This window comes from Dromaius novaehollandiae, chromosome 1 (genome assembly GCF_036370855.1).
Source record: "Dromaius novaehollandiae isolate bDroNov1 chromosome 1, bDroNov1.hap1, whole genome shotgun sequence".
Taxonomy (NCBI): domain Eukaryota; kingdom Metazoa; phylum Chordata; class Aves; order Casuariiformes; family Dromaiidae; genus Dromaius; species Dromaius novaehollandiae.
The window spans coordinates 16,222,286-16,241,984 of NC_088098.1; positions in this window are offsets into that span (position 1 = coordinate 16,222,286).

Below are 19,699 nucleotides of genomic sequence, written 5' to 3' on the forward strand. Positions count from 1 at the left end.
AACTTTAGGAAATACCCTATTAAAAATATAGAAATTCTTTCTTTTGAAGCACAGCACCATTTTGAAAGGAAATATTTCTAGATAAATGTTCTATTTTTTTTCAAACTACTGAAAATATGCTTGACTTTTAAAGAAGTACAAACTTAAGTAAGGTCTCTATGAAATAGTCTATATTTCTAAATTATTAGTTGAACTAGAGGGACATATAGTCTCATTTGCTCCTGCATGACCAAAAAAAATTAAAGTCTTCTTAGTCTAAGTAATTTTGTCACTGGGAGAAAGTATCTAAAGTTTTTGCTGGTTCAGGTTTCCTCATTTTACTATGATAGAAACAGCTTCTAAGCATTGATTTGGTTTGCTAGTTTATTTGAATATGAAGGGGAGCTGTGTAAACAAAAGGACTCATAAGGTAAATGGAGAGAAAGAAAAAAAAGATTCTATTTGTAGCTTTGTTTAAGGAAATACAAACCTTATTGTCAGAATTCTGTTTTTATCTAGAGAAACTTCTTGAGGAATGGAAAAGTATGCTCTCCCAGGACTGCTGTCATTTGACATTATTACATGTGCTCAAAATATGCCATTCTTCTGCCAGCCTTCTCTTCAAGAGCTGCATAATTTCATTTACCAACAGTTCGCTCAGCCCTACCATTAGCTCACATTCACAGCTGAGGCATCAGACTTCACTTTTTGGTATGCCTGTTCCAAGCCAGTTGGATTTTGAAGCATACAGCTCTGTTGTGTTCCAAGTCCTGTTTAGAAAAGAGCAAATATATTTTTATATGTTTGCTGACATGCTTTTATGCCTTTGCTCTTTCTTTATTGGTCTGCAGCTCCATGTTGCATGTAAATTTACTACATATGGTGCCTGTAATGTATCACACGTCTCTCTAGGCCTCCTCAGTCACAGCAGGCTGCACTTCTCTGCACTGCCTCATTATCTTAGCATCATAAATATCGCATTCTGCACTCAGGGCTCAAGCCATGGGCAGGCCAAGAAAAGCTCAGACAGAGCAACCTGACAAGCCTCAGGCCTGAGGCCTTGCAAATTCGGTACAAAGCTTATGGCCTGTTACTAGCAATGGCCATACCATATTGTAAGGCTGCACAGTTACACCTTTAGGCTTTCTTTGATATTGCACTGAGCAGTTCTGGTCAGAAATCATCTGGAAGCTTCTCTGTTGTCTTCCTTAAGATCCTTTTCTTCTAGGATGTATACAAGCAATATCATATTGTACCTATTGCCAGTACACGCCGAATCCTGCTTCTGAAACTGCTCATCTTGTTCTTTCTTGGAGTCAGCTGAGCAGAAACAAAGAAGGAAAGGTAAACAGCACAGACAGGCTTCTCCGGAACAAATATTTTGTTCAGTTTTCTTCAGTGTTTATAGTGTTAGCCTTCCCGTTTATCTGACCCACTTTATTTTAGCTTACAAGATCTGCAGAGCATACGCAGGGTCACTTCACTCACAGTTTATTATTTTATTGCAATTGGGTTTGCAGAGCTCATTTGTCAATACCTAAATCACAAAACTTTTCATTACTTTTTTGGTGACTCAGGTTTTGTTTTACCATCTGGTCACGCAGCCTGAGAATGACTTTTGAACTATACTGAGCTACAGTGATGACTATGTAGTGCATCTGACTTCATCTCTGTTTGCTCTTTTTTACAGCACTTCTCTCTTTGATCAGAGGCAAGCTGTGTGTTTGACTTGGAATAGCAAAACATTCAGTGCTGGAGCACAGCACGTCTATAAAACTTAGTCATGAAAATAAAATTTGTCAAAATTTTACTCTTCAGGAATAATACAATGGACTTGAAGTTTCCAAGATTGGGAAGAAAGGATAAAAATGTGATTCTTCATGAATTTCCTGATATTACTCATTTACTTTTTTTTTTCTTTTTGAGAGTGAATTAAAAAGTTCACATAAAGAACATGTATTACAAAACAAGTGAAGCAAATGGAGAAAATGTTCATTGGGCTTATAGAAAAAGATAAACTCAGCACATTTCTTTATTACAGATTGTATTCTTACATAGAGTCTGCCCATATGTCTAAATTTTCACTAGCTTTTCAACCCTTTCCTGAAGGGAAGGGAAGAAAAGAATTGAGTTTGTGACCTTCAGGGGTCTAGGAGAGTTTGGAAGCTTTGAGGAGAACATATTGACATGTAGATTCAGAGATCTTATTTAATTTTAAAATGAACTCTTTTCAGTTAGGTATTTATAAAAATTAAAATTGAAAATTAAAAATTAATTCCATCATGATTAATTCACTGTTTAAGGAAGGCTGGAAACATACAGCCCTGGATATTAAATCTTCACACTATCTGCAGCCTTTGTTCAGTTGAAAACCAGGCTTATGATCAGACACAAATCTAAGATTGAATCCTGATATATATCTCCCCAGTAGCTTGAGACAGGTGGAGTTGCTGTATTTGGCAAGCATAGATATTGCTTCCTTTGCATGTCCTGAAAGGTGTTAGTCTGTCACTGAATGATGGCAGGATGCGAGGTCATGCTCTCGTCACCTTCTGCATTGGCCTTACTTAACTCATTATTAAGAATCAGCCACTTGATGTTATCAGCTATACATAAGATATTACCAAGTGCTACAGTTTATATATTTACCAATGAGAAAAGGGTAAAACTCACTTCATTAGATGGCTCCCCATTGGTTGGTCTTTTAAAGAGGTTCAAGCATATATATTATTCTTCTTCAAGTCACTTGGAATTTGCGCTCACAATTTTACCTCCATGTTTACCTTTGCTGGTGGAGGGGAAGGACAAATATCAAAACCAGTCAAAATCCAGACAATTCTAACTTTAAACAGCAAATTTTATCACTTTTAAAGGGGATCTTCCACTAAGATGAAAAAGACCTAAGGGTAGAAAAGCACACTTTCTTTAGTGTGATGGAATAATCAACACTAGTTTTAAGTGCAGCAGCCACCATCAGCGATTCAAATGCTTAACTTGTTCCGAATGTCTGAATTATATAGTGCAGAACTAAAGGCAGAATCATCCCGAAAGGATGCCACTTTAGGAATCTCTCTCTTGGTTGTGGCAAAGTGATTCATAGTTTAAATTAAGAACTTCTAGAACCCTGCAGGGTGAAGCTACTTTTTTGGCTTCTGTGATTCTCAGAAGTAATTTTTCTTTCTCTCAGTCTGTGCTGTAAAATACATAGCAAGCAAAGGCTTTCACAGAGGAACAAGAGCACAAAACCCAAGATGAGGCAGCTTTCAGAATAAAATCTAATGAAAAAACTCAAACTTTGCCAGTGTCCCTTTAGTAAGCTACGCAGAAGTATTTGGATAATTTTCATATGGTTTGTTCTTTGTTGATTGATTAATGTTTCTTCCTACTGTTCCTCTGCTTCTTATTTTTCTAGCTGCAATTAAGACATGGAATTCACATACGCTGTTGGCAACACAGTGTGCATGAAGACTGACATATAACATAAATACTCTTTCAGTATCATTGGAGAGCAATGGTAAAACCATCTGTCAGTGCCTTGCTTTTTTAGTCTCAGTGTCAGAGTCCAGTACTCTCTGACCAGGTTCTTTTAGATATTCCACACATATGGAGAGTGCAATGTTTAATATAAAAGTTTATTTTGAAGATATTTGATGTTACATGGGATTTTTGATTTAGCGGAGTGATCCAGCAATATACTGAAATTACAAGTGTACACTTAAACAATTCAATCATAATATCAATGCAATTGCCATTACCGGTCTCTATAATATGCTCACCGTCATGACGCTGGGCATCCCCAATTGCTAGGAAGGAAGACATGGGTTGAAGCCAGCTCCAGCCCATTGCTCTCTTTGAAATTTCTTTGTTAGTTGTTCAGGTTTTATACCCTATGTTGGGCTGAGCCTCGTATGCACTTCCCTCATGCTGGTCTGGTTAATCTCAGGGAGACATTCACATTCTTTTAATCAACTCAGGAAGCAACGTTTACACCAGTTGATCCACTCAGCAGATACATCTGCTTATCTAACACAAGGGTCATCTTCTGATGCCCTGTGTTGAGAAAAAGTCAGTTCTCTGTGCAACAGCTGTGATTAATGAGTCACATCCTACATGATTCCTGAGCTTCATGACCACCTCACCCTTGCCCATCTCCTCTGAGCCTTCTTCTGTTGTAGGGGTTATTGGCTGGTCACACTCAGAAAGAAAAGAAGTGGGACTGTTAGAGGTGGCAAACCACAAAGGCTTAGCTGAGCTTACCGTACAGTGTTATTCAGAAGATTTGGACTGAGCCAATATCAGAAGTGTGCTTAGAAATAAAAGAAAAAATTGCACAAGGCTGGAAAAATGTGCATCCTTTTTCCGCCCATCCTCTCCCTGCCCCTGCCACCCTTTGTTTTTTGTCACTTCTCTGTTACCTTGCAGATCTTCCCTCTTCATCTTCATTCAGCACAGATGACCATCATATGATACATTACTGAAATGTAGTGATGTATATTAAACAAGACCTTTTTTGATGACTTTTGGTAAGGTAATCAAGAGATATTTATTTCAGGAAAATACTTTGCCAACCTTAAGCTTTCAAAAACCACATATCAAATCCCAGAAAGCAATGATTTAAAAGGAGGAATGTAATCATTTTTAAAACATGCTTTTTTGTTCCTTTATTTTGTCTTCTTGTCTTGAAACTTTTGGATGGGTCTGACACCTGCTTTTTAGCTTTTCTCTGAAAACTTGAGAGTAAGATTTAAATTAAAAAAAAAGTAAACAGAAGTAAGGAAAGAATCATGGAACTATGCACACTGAGATGTGGTAAAAAGAAAGACATATTCCTAATACATATTTCCCATCACAACCAATTTATAGCGGACTTGCATTTTGTTCTCTCTTCTCGTCTACATACTTCTCCTTCAGTATATCCTAACTTAATACTTTTATCTATATCTATATCGTCCCTGTCCCACCATAAGTTTCTGGTACTCTTGGTTTCCTTTCTGTTTATCACTGTCTTCTAACATGACATACAAACATGTTTTAATAATTCTTTTTTTTTTTTTTTAAATGAAGTGTCCTATTCTTTCCATTGACATCTTATGATCCTCTTTAATTTGGCAAAGCGTCTCTCTTTTTATGTTTCTCCTATGTTTACTCATACTGGTTTGACGTCGAGTTTTTTCCACATTTGAGCACATGAACTTCAGTTTCAATTTTTTTCTGAAAAGACTTGTGGTTGAACAAAGACCAAGTTGTTCTGATCACTTTTCAGTAGGAATAATTTCTGAAAGACAGCAGCTGCCATTCGTCACATTTTTGATGTTGCAGTCAAATCAAGCTACAGTCAACTAATCATTTGTATTGCAATTTGTTTTGCTGGTTGTTGAGTTACTATTGCTCACCACTTTTCAATAAATATAGTATGCATTTTTTAAAATGTAAGGGTTTTTTTTTTGTTGTTCTTTTTTTCCCCTCAAATGCTGTGTAGTCTTTGAATGACTGATTGAAATCATGAGGATTTCGAATCTGCCATGGGATAGGGTCCTAGAAGGAAGAGGAGTACAAGAAAGCTTGGTTGGTATTCAAGGATCACCTTCTTCAAGCTCAAGAACAGATCATCCCAATGAGCAAGAAGTCAAGCAAAGGGGACAGGAGACCTGCATGGACGAACAAGGAGCTCCTGGCAAAACTCAAACAGAATAAGGAAGTGTACAGAGGGTGGAAGCAGGGGCAGGTCACCCAGGAGGAATATAGGGATCTTGTCCAGGTATGCAGGGATGGGACTAGGAAGGCCAAGGCCCATCTGGGGTTTAATCTGATGAGGGATGCGAAAGACAACAAGAAGGACTTCTTTAAATATGTCAGTAACAAAAGGAAGACTAGGGGAAATGTGGGCCTGCTACTGAATGGGACAGGGGCCCTGGTGACAAAGGGCACAGAAAAGGCTGAAATAGTGAATGTCTTCTTTGCCTCAGCCCTTAGGAATCCCAGGCTTTGGAGACCAGGGAGAAAGTCTGGAGAAAGGAAGGCTTTGCCTAGGTGGTAGAGGATCAAGTTAGGGATCATTTAGGCAAACTGGACATACACAAGTCCATGGGCCCTGGTGAGATACACCCACATGTGCTGAGTGAGCTACTCTCAATCATCTTTGAAATGTCGTGGTGATCAGGAGAGGACTGGATGAAAGCAAATGTCAGTCCAGTCTTCAAAAAGGGCAAGAAGGATGACCCAGGGAACTGCAGAGCAGTCAGCCTCACCACAATCCCTGGAAAGATGATGGAGCAGCTCATCCAGGATATTATTTCCAGGCACTTGAAGGACAAGAAGCTGATAAGGAGTAGTAATATGGATTCACAAAGGGGAAGTAAGCTTAGCCAAACCAATAGCTGTCTATGAGTAAGGCTTCTTCAGTAAGGCTTTTGACACTGTCTCCCATGACATCCCCATAGGCAAGCTCAGGAAATGTGTCTAGGTGAGTGGACAGTGAGGTGGACTAAGAACTGGCTGAAAGGCAGAGCTTGGAGGGCTGTGATCAGTGGTGCAAAGTCCAGTTAGAGTCCTGTAGCTAGCGGTGTCCCCCACGGGTTAACACTGGATCCATCCTGTTCAACTTCTTCATTAATGACCTGGATGAAGGGAGAAACTGCACTCTCAGCAAGCTTGCTGATGATACAAAACTGGGAGGAGTGGCTGATACCCCAGAGGGCTGTGCTGCCATTCAGAGGGACCTCAGCAGGCTGGAGAGAGGGGCAGAGAGGAACTTCATGAAGTTCAACAAAGGTGTAAGGGTGAGGCGGGGGCACCGCCTGGACTCCCAGCAGGGACAGATACACAAACACAAGGCATACGATGGTCTATATGGAGCATTTATTACCTCTGCATCTGAGCGGGGGTTCCCCGACGTTTTCCCGATCAAGGCAATAATGGAGTGGGGGATCCCTGGCACCGCTGAGCATCAGTCCAGGGTAAGGAACACCGAGGGGGGGAGCACTAGATGAAGTTTTTATGTACTGTACACATGCGCAGTAAGCATGTTGAGCTCATTGTTATTCTTGATTCAAAGCCCAGGTGCAGCGCCACCCTGGCACAGGCTCAACTACATGACTATGGGTCAACATGCCCTGTTGATGCTCCTTTTCCCATGAAACGGTCTGGCTAGCTTCCATCGTCTATCTCCTCGACATTCTTCCGCACTTTCCCATACAAAAGGAAAGTGCAGAGTCCTTCACCTAGGGAGGAATAACCCCATGCAGCAGTACAGGCTGGGGGCTGACCTGCTGAAGAGCAGCTCTGTGGAGAAGGACCTTGGAGTTCTGGCAGACAACAAGTTGAGCATAAGCCAGCAATGTGCCCTTGTGGCCGAGAAGGTCAGCAGCCTCCTGGGGTGCATTAGGAAAAGTATTGCCAGCAGGTCAAGGGAGGTGATCCTCTCCCCTCTACTCATCCCTGGCGAGGCCACATCTGGAGTACTTTGTCCAGTTCTGGGCTCCCCAATACAAGAGAGACATGGGCTACTAAGATGAGGAAGGGACTGGAGCATCTCTTGTATGAGGAAAGGCTGAGAAGGCTGGGCCTGTCCAGGCTGGAGGAGGGAAGGCTGAGGGGGGCTCTTACCGATGTGTATAGGTATCTGAAGGGAGGCTGTAGAGAGGATGGGGCCAGACTCTGCTCAATGATGCTCAATGACACGAGAAAAGGCAACGGGCACAAACTGAAACACAGGCAGTTCTATCCGAACATGAAGAAAACTTCTTTATTGTGAGAGTGTCTGAGCACCGGAACAAGTTGCCCAGAGAGGTTGTGGAGTCTCCTTCCTTGGAGATATTCAAAAGCCGTCTGGACAGTGTCCTGGGCAATGCACTCTAGGTACCCCTGCCTGAGCAGGGGTTTGGACTAAATGATCTGCAGAGGCAACTTCCAACCTCAACCATTCTGTGATTCTGTGGAAATTATCCATTGACTTTGCTCTTCCTGGAAAGTAAGAAGTGCTTATGTTTGTTTGTTCAAGCTGCTGTAAAGACTGAAGAAAGGTTAATGCTCTGGCAATCTGTCTACTTCTTTCTGAAAATTTGAAGGAAAGTAAATCCGTTATTGGTAGTTGCTGCTTTCTTTCCGTCTTATAAATCATAGTTTTTCATTTAAAAATAATTGCTCTTTCAATTACTTTGCAAAAGCATATACAGAGGATAATGAAGACATCAGAACAATCATACTGTCTTTATGTCAACCACTGGTAATTCGGTCAGGCATAAATTCTGTCAAGTTTTTTATTTTTACCTTCTAGGAACTGCCATTCAAATACTACCATTACTTCTGCATCATTGTTGTTATTGTTACATTCTTGCAGTACATCAATCTGCTAGGAAGAGGTTCCTACTCGTTTTCTGGTTTGATTCACAGATTTTGACCAGGAAGTCAGCAAAATTGCTTTCCCACAAGAACTAGTTCCTCCTTTTTCTTTTCTTTTTTTTTGTCCTACAAGAATTATCTTTTAAGATACCTCTCTATCATTAGTCCTTGTTTTTACACAAGATACCATTTTACACCACATCCCTTGCTTCCTTTGATAGTTGTTTATGGTATGAGATATTTTACCACACAGTACGAACAAATTCCAACAGCAGAAGTCTAAAACAGTGATATCTTGAAACATTGCCATCCTGTGCTACAGTAAACAGTATTGTTTCTAACTGGGTCATCCAGAAGCAGTAAAGTATAGATTTAAAACAGAATTTGTGAATGGCTTCTTTTTCTCTACTGTGGTGATTTCTGAAATATGGATACCTAAAAAGAATTTTATATTTTTTTACAGAACCATTTAACTTTCAAATAAATATTTCATGTCAAATACAGGTTTTTTAATGAAATGATAAGAATATAACGATAATGATACCGATATGTTGAGAATTATAATATTATTGCAAAATAGAATCTTTGAAGAATTTCAAAATAAAGCAGTGAACACTGTGAGGAATCATGGAATGCTTGGCTTGTAGCCATCCCTTCAAAAGATATTAAAGAATAACTTGTTTTTATACATATTCAAGGCCTGGATCCATATCATTAATATTCCACTCCAAACTCTGACTCTTGGTTTGTGAACTTATTTCATTACATGTGAAAGTTCACTACATTAACTTTTTTGCCTCTTTCTTTAAATCTCCCAACAAATATTCTTAAAATATGCTCACAACTTGCCAAAACAGTAGTTCTTAAAGCATTGATTTTTTTCCAATTTATTTAAAAAAAAAAAAAAAAAAAAGATCAGTAGGATACAGTGTAGAATATACTGAAAAGCACACAAAGAGAAGAGGTGTAAAATAATGACTTGATGCTCTCAGTATCTCCTTTGAGAAAATACAACTGTCTACAAGGGAGGTAATCTTCTCCACTAGGAAGTAAAAATACATGTGTAGTAAAAAGCTGTGCTTCCCATGCAGTACATTTGGGAGACTGGAAAAGTACAAATCAGGAAAGGAAAATACTGAGCAAACACTAATTTTACCCTAACTAACAATTACACGTAACTATTCGGGATAAAATTGTTCCTGAGATAGCTTCAGACAGGCTATTGATATCAGCTGTCAGTGTATGATCTATCTTCCTTATGCAATAAAACACAGACTTTAATGAAGAATTAAAAAAATAACCAAATTCCTAAATTATACTTGCTAAAACAGAAGTTCCCAACTGTTGTTTTAGATTTATTATGGTGGAATTTTACCTTTGGAGACATGTCTTGACCCATAATGTGACTTTAAAACATTAATTTTAGCACTTTTCACTCAAATAATTACATGTATAACAGTATTATTCAAGGTTGTTCTACTGACTCATTATTATCAGAGACTGGAACCCTGATGATATCCTATGAGTTAGTAAAAACATTAAATAATTGTGGCAATAACTATCACAACATTTTTGAGGAGAGAGGCATTATCTTCTAATCTTTTGTGCATAGCCAGTGATACAGAATGAGAAACTCTTTGAGGTGCCTCAGGCTGCTTCTTTCAAGTTGGAGGTATCCACCTTAGTCACTTTTGAAATTATTCTTTTGGCTTCAGTGTTATTTTCAATAGTATATTCTTAGATTAGATTTCACTTACCTGTTTGAACTTAAAGACATTGAAACGATCAACATCTTTCTGAAAACTGGCCTGAGATGCTGAGACTGTATGTTCATTTCCATAATTCCTTTCACCTGAGGATATCGAAGCTCTTTACAAAGTTGAATAAAGCCTTATTGCCCTAATTGAGGTAAGTAAATACTATTATCCTCATTTTACTGATAAATAAATTGAAACAGTGAAGGGCTGATTTGAACTAATGCAGTGGTGATGAACTTAGAAGCTGCATCGCTCAAATCCCAGTTTTCTGGTTATTCAATACAGTAAATCACTGTAGTTTACTGAATGCTTAATGGTGATTAGTTCTTAGCTAATCTATAAGTACAAAGAGACTCCCAAACATTTTTAATCAGTATCATTCTTCAGAAATGATATGTCTTTATAAGTCCCATTCGTTCTTAAACAAATATACTCTATTTCACAAAATCTACGTTTAACAAATCTAACACTAAGAAAGGAATCTTGACTTTCAGGAAGGTGGAATAAGCCGCCTTTATGATGAGCTGTAATGACTACTGTTTAAAAAAGTTAGGGTAACATAAAATGGGCACATGATAAATATACAGAGAGGTGTAAAGATCCTCTTATCAAATGTTCCAAATTATTCTTTTGAAATTTAGATCACCATGTGTAACTTTCCTACTTTCTTATAATAGTATCTTATTATCTGAGAATTGTTATGAGTAAATATTGGTTTTGCAAACTTTTATTGATGCTGTTATACTTTATTTCTAGATATTTTATCAATGAAACACCTGTAGTTCCTAGGCATTTTTTTTTAATTAACCTTTACACTCTTTGGGCCAAATAATGCCTGTTTCATACAATTTTTATGCAGTGCATGCCTCATTGGGATGGCTGTAATGAAATAAGTAGCATTTGATAAAAGTTTTGCCATTAACAGAGCATATTAGATTCTCTAAAAGACTTTATTATTTCCTCTTGTAGTACTAAGCAAAACAAAGTTAAAGTAATTATAAACAGAACAATAACAAATGTAATTAGAATACTGAACCTTACTATTGTCAATATTAATACACAGTACCATTTTCAAATCCCAGCACTAATAATGATATTTATAATCAGAAGCTCCTGGCAAAAGGAAAGCATAACACTTTATTTTAGAGGGCATTTTTTTAATTGCCCTATATAATTGTATCCTTTTCCAGTAACTTTGTTATTTAAAATTCATACGGTTTTTATATCAGGTTTAGCTCCCATCAGAACATGTGCATTTTACAACTCACACATGAAATATTAACCTGCAAGCAATGTCATATTAACACAAACCTCTGTACTGTGTGAAGACTAAATTATTAATATTAAAACAAAAAGAACAGGATATAATCAGCATGAGACATGGCAAACTACCATTTTATAATGCCATCGACTTTTTAGGCACAAAATATATTCTTAATACTTGTTATTCATTCTGTTTCACACAGTTCAGCTTACGTTTAAAATATAAACCTTTCTTTTTACCTAATTAGAGGGAAGAAATCTCTATTTTTTTTCTCATTGAGAGCAAGAACTCTAGGCTTCTGTTGAGACAGATAACCTTTTCTGCATGAGATAACATTAAAGCAACATTCCTCACACTTGGAAGACCTGCATGGTACTGCAAATTGCTGTAACTGTACATTCACCTGGAATCCAGCTGAGAAATGATGCAACAGAGTTGTTCACTGATGAAAGACACAAAGCAATTAGTTGGTGAATATAGATCAGAGTGACATTAAATTCAACAGTGGAGAAAGGAGATGATGGGTATTTTAGCCTCTTCCACATAAGTAGAAGCTGCTCGTGTGTGTGTGTGTGGGTGTGTGTGTGTGTAATAGATGAAAACTGCACAGTTGTCAGTTGTGGATGAAGTCTTTACTCAATTTCAACTGTAATTTAGGCCTGAGCATGGGGTGCTTAGGACTTTAAGACTGAATTTACTTCATTTGGTTTTAATTTTAATTTACTTTAATTAGTTGAAATATTTGGCTTTTTAAAGTTGTGTAAACATTTGTTTTTGATGCTGAACTCAAACCTATTTGGGTTCTTAACTTCATGTGGAAGGTCATATTCTTCTTAGAGTAGGCTCTTACATGTTCTTCACATCTGTGCTCACTTACACCTAGTATATTTGGTAGAAAATGGATCACCAGGTTCTGAACACACTTTATGAACCTTATATTTTGTTGAACGTTTTCCAACAGAAAATTCCAACAGAAAGTATTCTAACATTTCTAAGTCAGCAATCTTCTGGGATTTCTGTTTAATCAAAATAGCAGATTTCTGTAGACGCTTGTGCAATTTGACAAAAATGAAATAAACTGACTTTGTCACAAAAAAAAAATTGCATTTTTTTACTGTCTGCTGAAAAATGATTTAAAAACAAAACCAACATTTCACTACAGGTGTTTTAGTATGTATGTTCTTTTAACCTTTTCCCAGTATGTATGTATCCTTAAGTCATTAGAGTTTACCGTGCAATCATATAGCTAAATGTCAGAGATACTGCCCATTAGCAATTTTGTTGGAAAAAAGAAAGAAAGAGAGAAAGAAAGGTGCGAAGAAATGCTTCCTTCTGAGAAATGGATCTGGTGGCAATTTTCTTGTGTTCTATTTCAACAGGCATCTTTAGGCTTTTCACAAGTCAAGAGGAAAAGTGGTGAAAACCTCTGCACAGGGCTTGCAGTGGCACAGGTTAATGGGATAAAGCATTCATGGAGTGGCAAGGTCTCTCATGATAGCCACTGGTACAGGAACACAAGCAGTGCTTTGCTTCAAGCTGGTTCTGCTGGTATGTGGATAATATAACCGTCCGGAGCAGCAACAGCAGGCTGCTCCGTGAGGGCTGGGAGCCCAGGAGGAGAGCAGGGTGGGCAGGGCAGTGTCCTCCCGGCAGGGGTGCAGTCCCACAGCGCCCAAGCAAGGTCTGGTGATGGCCACCACGTCCAGTCAAGAGTCGCATGACTGCCAGGCAGCCCACAGTGATCCAGCAGGTCCACTCCAAGCCAGGAAGCCCCCCAGCAGGTCAGGGTCAGGATTCGGATCAGTGAGGCGTACGGCCAGGCGTACCTGCGACAGTGCCTGGGCAGAGACCAAGGCCAAGGGCCTGAGCTTGCATGTGGCTTCTGAGGAAGGAGGAGAGGCCTTGCAAAGTCTTTGCATGTCCCTTCCTCATGCTGCTCTTCCCAGCAGCCTGATCCACAGTCACACAGCTGCACCACATCGGAGCTATCCTTGAACACAGACAGCTAAACTCTGATAGGGGCCCTGACAATAACTCATAACCCAACTATAATCACTTATTTTTATCTTCCTTGAAACAGGCAAAAGAGTGGAAACTCCAGAAGAAGCCTGGGTTTAATGTCTAATACCATTTACTTCTGCTAGTTCATCGCCATGACTTCAACACAGTTATAAGGAAATATGCACATTAATGCTTCTAATACATGTTTTAGCAAGCATGTCTTACTGCAGTAGACATGTGTATGTCCTAGAGCTGCTTATTTTTTATTGCTACTATCACTCAAGAATAGCCAGAAAAATTCAGAAGGCATTTACCCATTACTTATTATTTACACAAAAATGCCAAAAATATGAATTCACATTAATACAGAGTAGTTTTATTAAACTAATAAAAGAGTATTTTTGAAACAAAATTACTAGTAAATTTCTAGACAATGTTTTACAAAGAGGATAAATGGCTCACCACATAAAGTCAATACTGCTTTACAATCAGAGCAAACAGTTTGCTTGACGGGGAAGAAGAAAGAACATTTAGGAATGGAGAGCCTGCATTCTGCAACTATCGCATCCATTTGACTCAATGAAAAAGCAAAGAAGAGACAAAATACAGCAAAAATATGATTTTTAAGCTTGTCAGTCTTTTCTTTAAACTCCTTTCATTTGACTTTTCAAACTAAAAACTGTTACTGATCCAAAGCTGTCTTTTCTTTTTTTTTTTCTTTTTTTCTTTTTTTCTTTTTCTTTTTTTTTTTTTTGAGATGGGCCTGGATGGGGAGGGTAATGACAAAGAAAAGGCAGAGCAGTGCAAAATATTGTTTGAAGTGGATCTAATCCATTCGAGTTTGGGGAAGCTCTGATCATTTTTGCAGACAAAGAAATAGTCCCATAAAGTTTTGATGATTATAAAGGGCGAGGCAGTTTCATGACCAGCAGTGCTAGGGCATTCATCAGGTTTGCATCTACAGCTGTATCTGTGAAAAGCAACCAATGCTAAGGCTTATATTATCTTTAAGCTGTTATAAATCTTAGCTAGAGAACAATGGGAAAAATGCATGAGTAGTGTGGTGATTTTGCAATCTACCATGGTGATTTTGCAGTGGAGAAGTACATCTACTTTGAACTTAAAACAAATGTAAACCATCTATTCCAGAAAGAATATAAATAATTCACCTTGAAATAGATGGGACTTTATAATGTCCTCTTCATAGGAATGAAGGGTGGAGTAGAATGAGAGCCATACTTCAGAGAGCCTCTAAAATTACAGATATTTCATATTTTCATAAATAACACTGATTGATATATATATAGAATAAACTAGGTTAGATGAAGCATTGTTTGTAATAATAAGCTGAAATAACAGGAAGAGCTTAGTAAGTCTCCAAATTCTATAACTCATTGCTTTATAGGAAGTCTTGCTCAAAATTATAAATATGGATCGTATTCTAGTATTCTTTTGGTGGTGTTAACTTTTAATAAAACTGTTCACTTTAAAAGAATTTCCTTATGCAATAGTACATTCATTGTCTTTTTAATTCAGTATGATTCTTTCCTAAGCAATTAATGTGTACTATAATTTAGAAGTGCCTTTAATTTCTAATGCTTACAGGCTGAAGCTTGTCAAATTCTTAGAGGGCTATTGAATAGGGTTTGTTGAATTCAATGTAGAGTGTCAAGGTATAGTAGTCCATTTGTTCAGGGATGCAGAAGAACACCTTACTGTGTTTTGAAGGAAAATTGGTTTGGGTATAATGACACACATATTAAAAAAAAGGAATCAAGTTGAAGGCTGTTTCCTATAAAAATGGCTAATAATTTTTTAAAGTGAAGCACAGACAATAGTGTAAATAATCATAAGTTGAATTTTTCCATTCTCAGTTTATGATAGTAGTTTTACCTGAACCATAACAAAGACAGTACTTAAGTTGTGCTTTTTCAAGAGATCCTAAAAGGTCTTGAATGCTTGTTTTCAAACAACCTTTTAAAATATCAAACCAAGAACATTCTGCTAACCGTATTTTGACAACATAAATGTGGACAAACCAAGGATAGACTTTTCCTCAAAAGAAAGTAGAGTCAACATATAGGAGTGTGTATTTGCTCAGCTTTCCCTCAGTGAGCACTGCAGCACTTTGCCAACACATAGTGAGAGCATAAACCCTGCTCATACGTTCTCACTAATTCTCCATTTTATCCCTGTTCTTTCAAAGGGACGGTCAAGATGAGGAATATTAGAATTACTCTAGTATATCTGGCATATATGTCCTGCTGACCTTTTTGGGAGGGATCGCTTTATAACTTGTGACTACTTGTTAGCATTAGAAGTCCTGTTATGAAATCAGAAATATGGCTTTGTGACATTCTTAGGCTTGTATTCCACCGAATGTCTTCACTAAGTTTCTTGAAAAAAGAGTAATAACTTGCATCAATATGTCTGCATCTTGTTCCATCACTTGGTGTGAAAAACATTACCAAAGCAGTGAAATAAGAATCAGTGCAGAGGAGTGCTGATATTTACCTGTATATTCCAAAAGTAAAGTGACCCATGGAGCAGATGCTATTGCAAAAGGGGGACAATTTGGCCCAGTTTGCATTCTTAAACTAAAAATAATAGGTTATTTGTGTGTAAACAAGATTTGACTAGAGTAACTTTGACATTAAAGAAACACATAAGCATGACTTTCAGCTTGTCATGAGACACTTAATAGCAGAAATTCTTTTAAAGCCCAGGCTTAAAGTTACATTATGTTCACTTGTTCCAACAAAACTATAGCAGAGAGTCAACATTAGATAGGCATCTGTCTCTTTACAGTAGGTTTCTTACATTGCAATAATTGGGTAAAATAGGCTCAGGATATGCTCTTCTCAGGAGCGTAATAGAATCATGACTTCTTGCCCCCAAAAGTGTGACTCTGCAAATGAGCTTTCCCTCAAAGAAACACTGTGGTTACTCTGCAAATCTCATTTTAAATTTAGGACTTGCAGCAAAACTTTTCCCTTTTAAATGAGAGGAATGCAAATATGCACTACTTTATTTTGACATGGGATCACGGAGGAGCAATATTATCTTTCAATCAGCCAAAATCCACTTACTATTTAGAGTAGCTGAGGAAACACTTGACTCAACCACTACTGCAAAGCTCTGCCCCTAGTTGAGGATTAGAGTTGAGGAAGGGATGATTTCTCTATTCCTTGCTTTTCCCAGGTTTTATTCAATTTCTATTTCTTTTCTGCTGCATAATCTGTTTAAGATGTTCGTCTTCCTCAGATGGCTGCTGACACACTTCCTATTTTTTTACAAAGTTTAAAATGGTTTTTCTGTTTATTTCAGCTTAGTTACCTGTTATAGCCATGTCATTGCTGTCCACTAACATTTCCAGTTATGTGCTAATATTTAATGTAAAACTTTACAAAACCTGTTTTTTATTATTATTATTATTACTGTCACAATCATATGACATTTTGTTAAGTGCTCAGTGAGTACAGTAGTTGAGAAGTATGTTTTGTCCAATGTAAATGTGCTTGCAAGCCAGGGTGAAAGTTCATCGTGGAAAAAGACTGTAAGGATCCAAGAGCAAAGGAAGCTGAAGCAAGTCAGCCATAGATTAGCCCAGATTATAAAAAAGAGAACACAAACATTTTTCCTTCTGTTGAAGTCCTTCTGAAGCATGGGATGTGGAAACCCAAAATCAGGAGGTCAAAAGCTTGAGTTTTTAATAAATTAGGTGCAGAATAGATATATAGATATATAGGATATAACCTCCCGATTCTGACTTGGACACGCTATGCAACATGAATGTATGCACAGTGTGGATGCTATAAGCATGAGGCATGCTGGACTACTAAACAGCAGTACCAATGGAACATGTAAAGGGGAGGGGATCATAAAGTCACTTGCTTCAGCATATCTCAGGCCTGTTTGGCAAACTAGTGTACACATTGCTTCATCTTCTTCAATGGAGGAAGGATGGAATAACTTATGCTAATAATAGCTAAAGCTAATATATTAATGAGTTAAACCTCAAAATTGTCTTATATTTAAAACTTATTAAGATTTTAACTTACTGTGAGGCAACTATTGCAAAGAAAATTATACTTCTAATCAAGGAAATATTCAGAATATGGGGATATAGAAATGTGTGAAATCTCCAAACCCAGGCTCAAGGTTCTGTATACAAGTTTTCTACAAACATACTCTTTTCAGTGATGTTTTATTAAAAAGTCACTGTTCAGGAAGCAAACTGATCAGTGAAGACAAAAGTCGTTTTCCAACTGAATGTGGCCAAGTTGTATTTGTTCCATCTGCAGGCTATCAAAACATTCACAAGGACTTCAAGATTGAGAAACACCTGTTTAGACTTGCAAGATTTACATGTATCAACAGACTCATTTAATCAACAGTTATCAGCATACAGGTGAATCATCCATCAATTTCTTTCTTTCTTTCTTTCTTTCTTTTTTTTTTAACTCTCCGGTATTATACTGTGTGGAATCCTGTAGAACCTCAGCAGGGGCCTTGGGCTGGCATTCTTTGCTAAACCTCTCCTTCAGATACAATGTTATGGAAAGCTACAATCTGTTGTTTCTGTTGCAAAGCAACAATATGGCTAAAAACAGAGAGATTAGATGATCTCAGTTTTAAGCCAGTCTCAACCATGAGGTCTCACGTAACAGGAAATAACCATTACCAGTTTCCAGAACAGGATACCTTCAGTGCAGTTTAAATTACCTGCTGAGATACCTCTACTACCTCAGACTGCCTCTGCACTGCAAATGCAGGACTTGCAGTCTTGTTAAAGTTGCAGATTATTAAGATAAGGGTAGAAAGCTAAAGCTGGCTTTACGTAGGCTTGCTAAGGGCAATTCTTGAAGAAATTGTACCAAGTCTTACACATTGGTCCTAAAAGTATTTTTTAAAGAAGCTCACCCACACACAAAAGCATCAAAAATGTGCTTACTTGCATTTTGAATGTATGCTTGTATCAGAAGAGACTTAAAGCATAATCTAGAACCTTCCTTATCTGCAATGAATGTGTGGGATAAAAAAAAAAAAAAAACTCAACAATTCAGTACCTTTTCTACAGCACCCTGGACATCTTTTCCTGCAGCTGGCAAAGGATAACTAACATAAGACCCTAGACACATAATTCAGAAATAGTAAAGGCACTGTAACAGATAGCAAACTTGTAGGCATTGTAAGAATGTAAGGCATTCTGCTTGGGCTAGATTTAGTCAGAGTACTCAGACTTGGCTGCTATGCCCCCGAGTTAATTGCACAGGACAGCCAGGAAGACAATTGCCATTTTAGTTATTTTCTGAGATGTTTACATAATCACAAGATTTGCAGAGATAGTGTTTAAAAAAGACAGAACATAACTAGGGAAAAAGAATTTGTGTGAGCTATGTTAAATAATTGTCACTGCATTTTGCAGCTTTCTCCTAATGTAGTTCCTTGTCCATGCACATAGTTGTGTAGATCTGGTAGGATGTTTGTCTGGCGTGATCTTCTCTTGGGCAGCCATTCTGCAAAAGGTAATGAGAAGTAGGTAAAACAAGCTATTACAGGTAGATGTTCAAAATATTTCGTTTTCACTTCTGACAAGTAGGTGTAAAGTAAGAACCATGCCATGCCCACATTTACTAGTTTGCAGGTATAGGATTTTTTTTTTCTTGTTTATGCTTTTTGTCATGAAAAGACTATGACCTCTGTCTGATTTGAATTCATAGACAAAAAGTTGCATTCTTTTTCTTTTTTTCATTTTTCTGGTATTTATAAGGCAACCATGTACAATTTCTTTCTTTTTTTTTTTTTTTTTTGCCTTTTATAAAAGTTCTTGAGCAAATGTAGTGTTCTCAATATTTAATGGTCATAGATTTAAGTAAATGTGATTCTAGGTCTTAAATTAATAATCATAATTATAGGTAACACAAGATTAGAGAATGTAAATGTTGAATTATTTAGAGGGTTTTTTTTTTCATAATAGGAAGTAGCTTTCCAGGACAAAGTTCAAGCTATATAAAGTACTGCTTTCAATAGCTCTACAACTGGTCTCTTGTACTGAGCAAATTTTGATAGCATAATGTAGGATAGTATGACATGTGATTGGATAAGAGAGGACAGGTCTTTTTTATAACTACAGCAGCATGGTATGCTTCAAGTCTTAGATCTGCATGAGAAATTATACATTGAAGAAAAGATGATCTGAAGCAACATTTGGCCAACTTCAATTACAGTTCTGCTGTTCTGATGTACTGTAATACGGCCTGTATTTTTTTGTGAACTTCAGAAGTCTTCTCAAATATAGCAACATCAAGACAATTCTATATACCAGCTTGGTTACTGAGGACTGCAAGAGGAATTC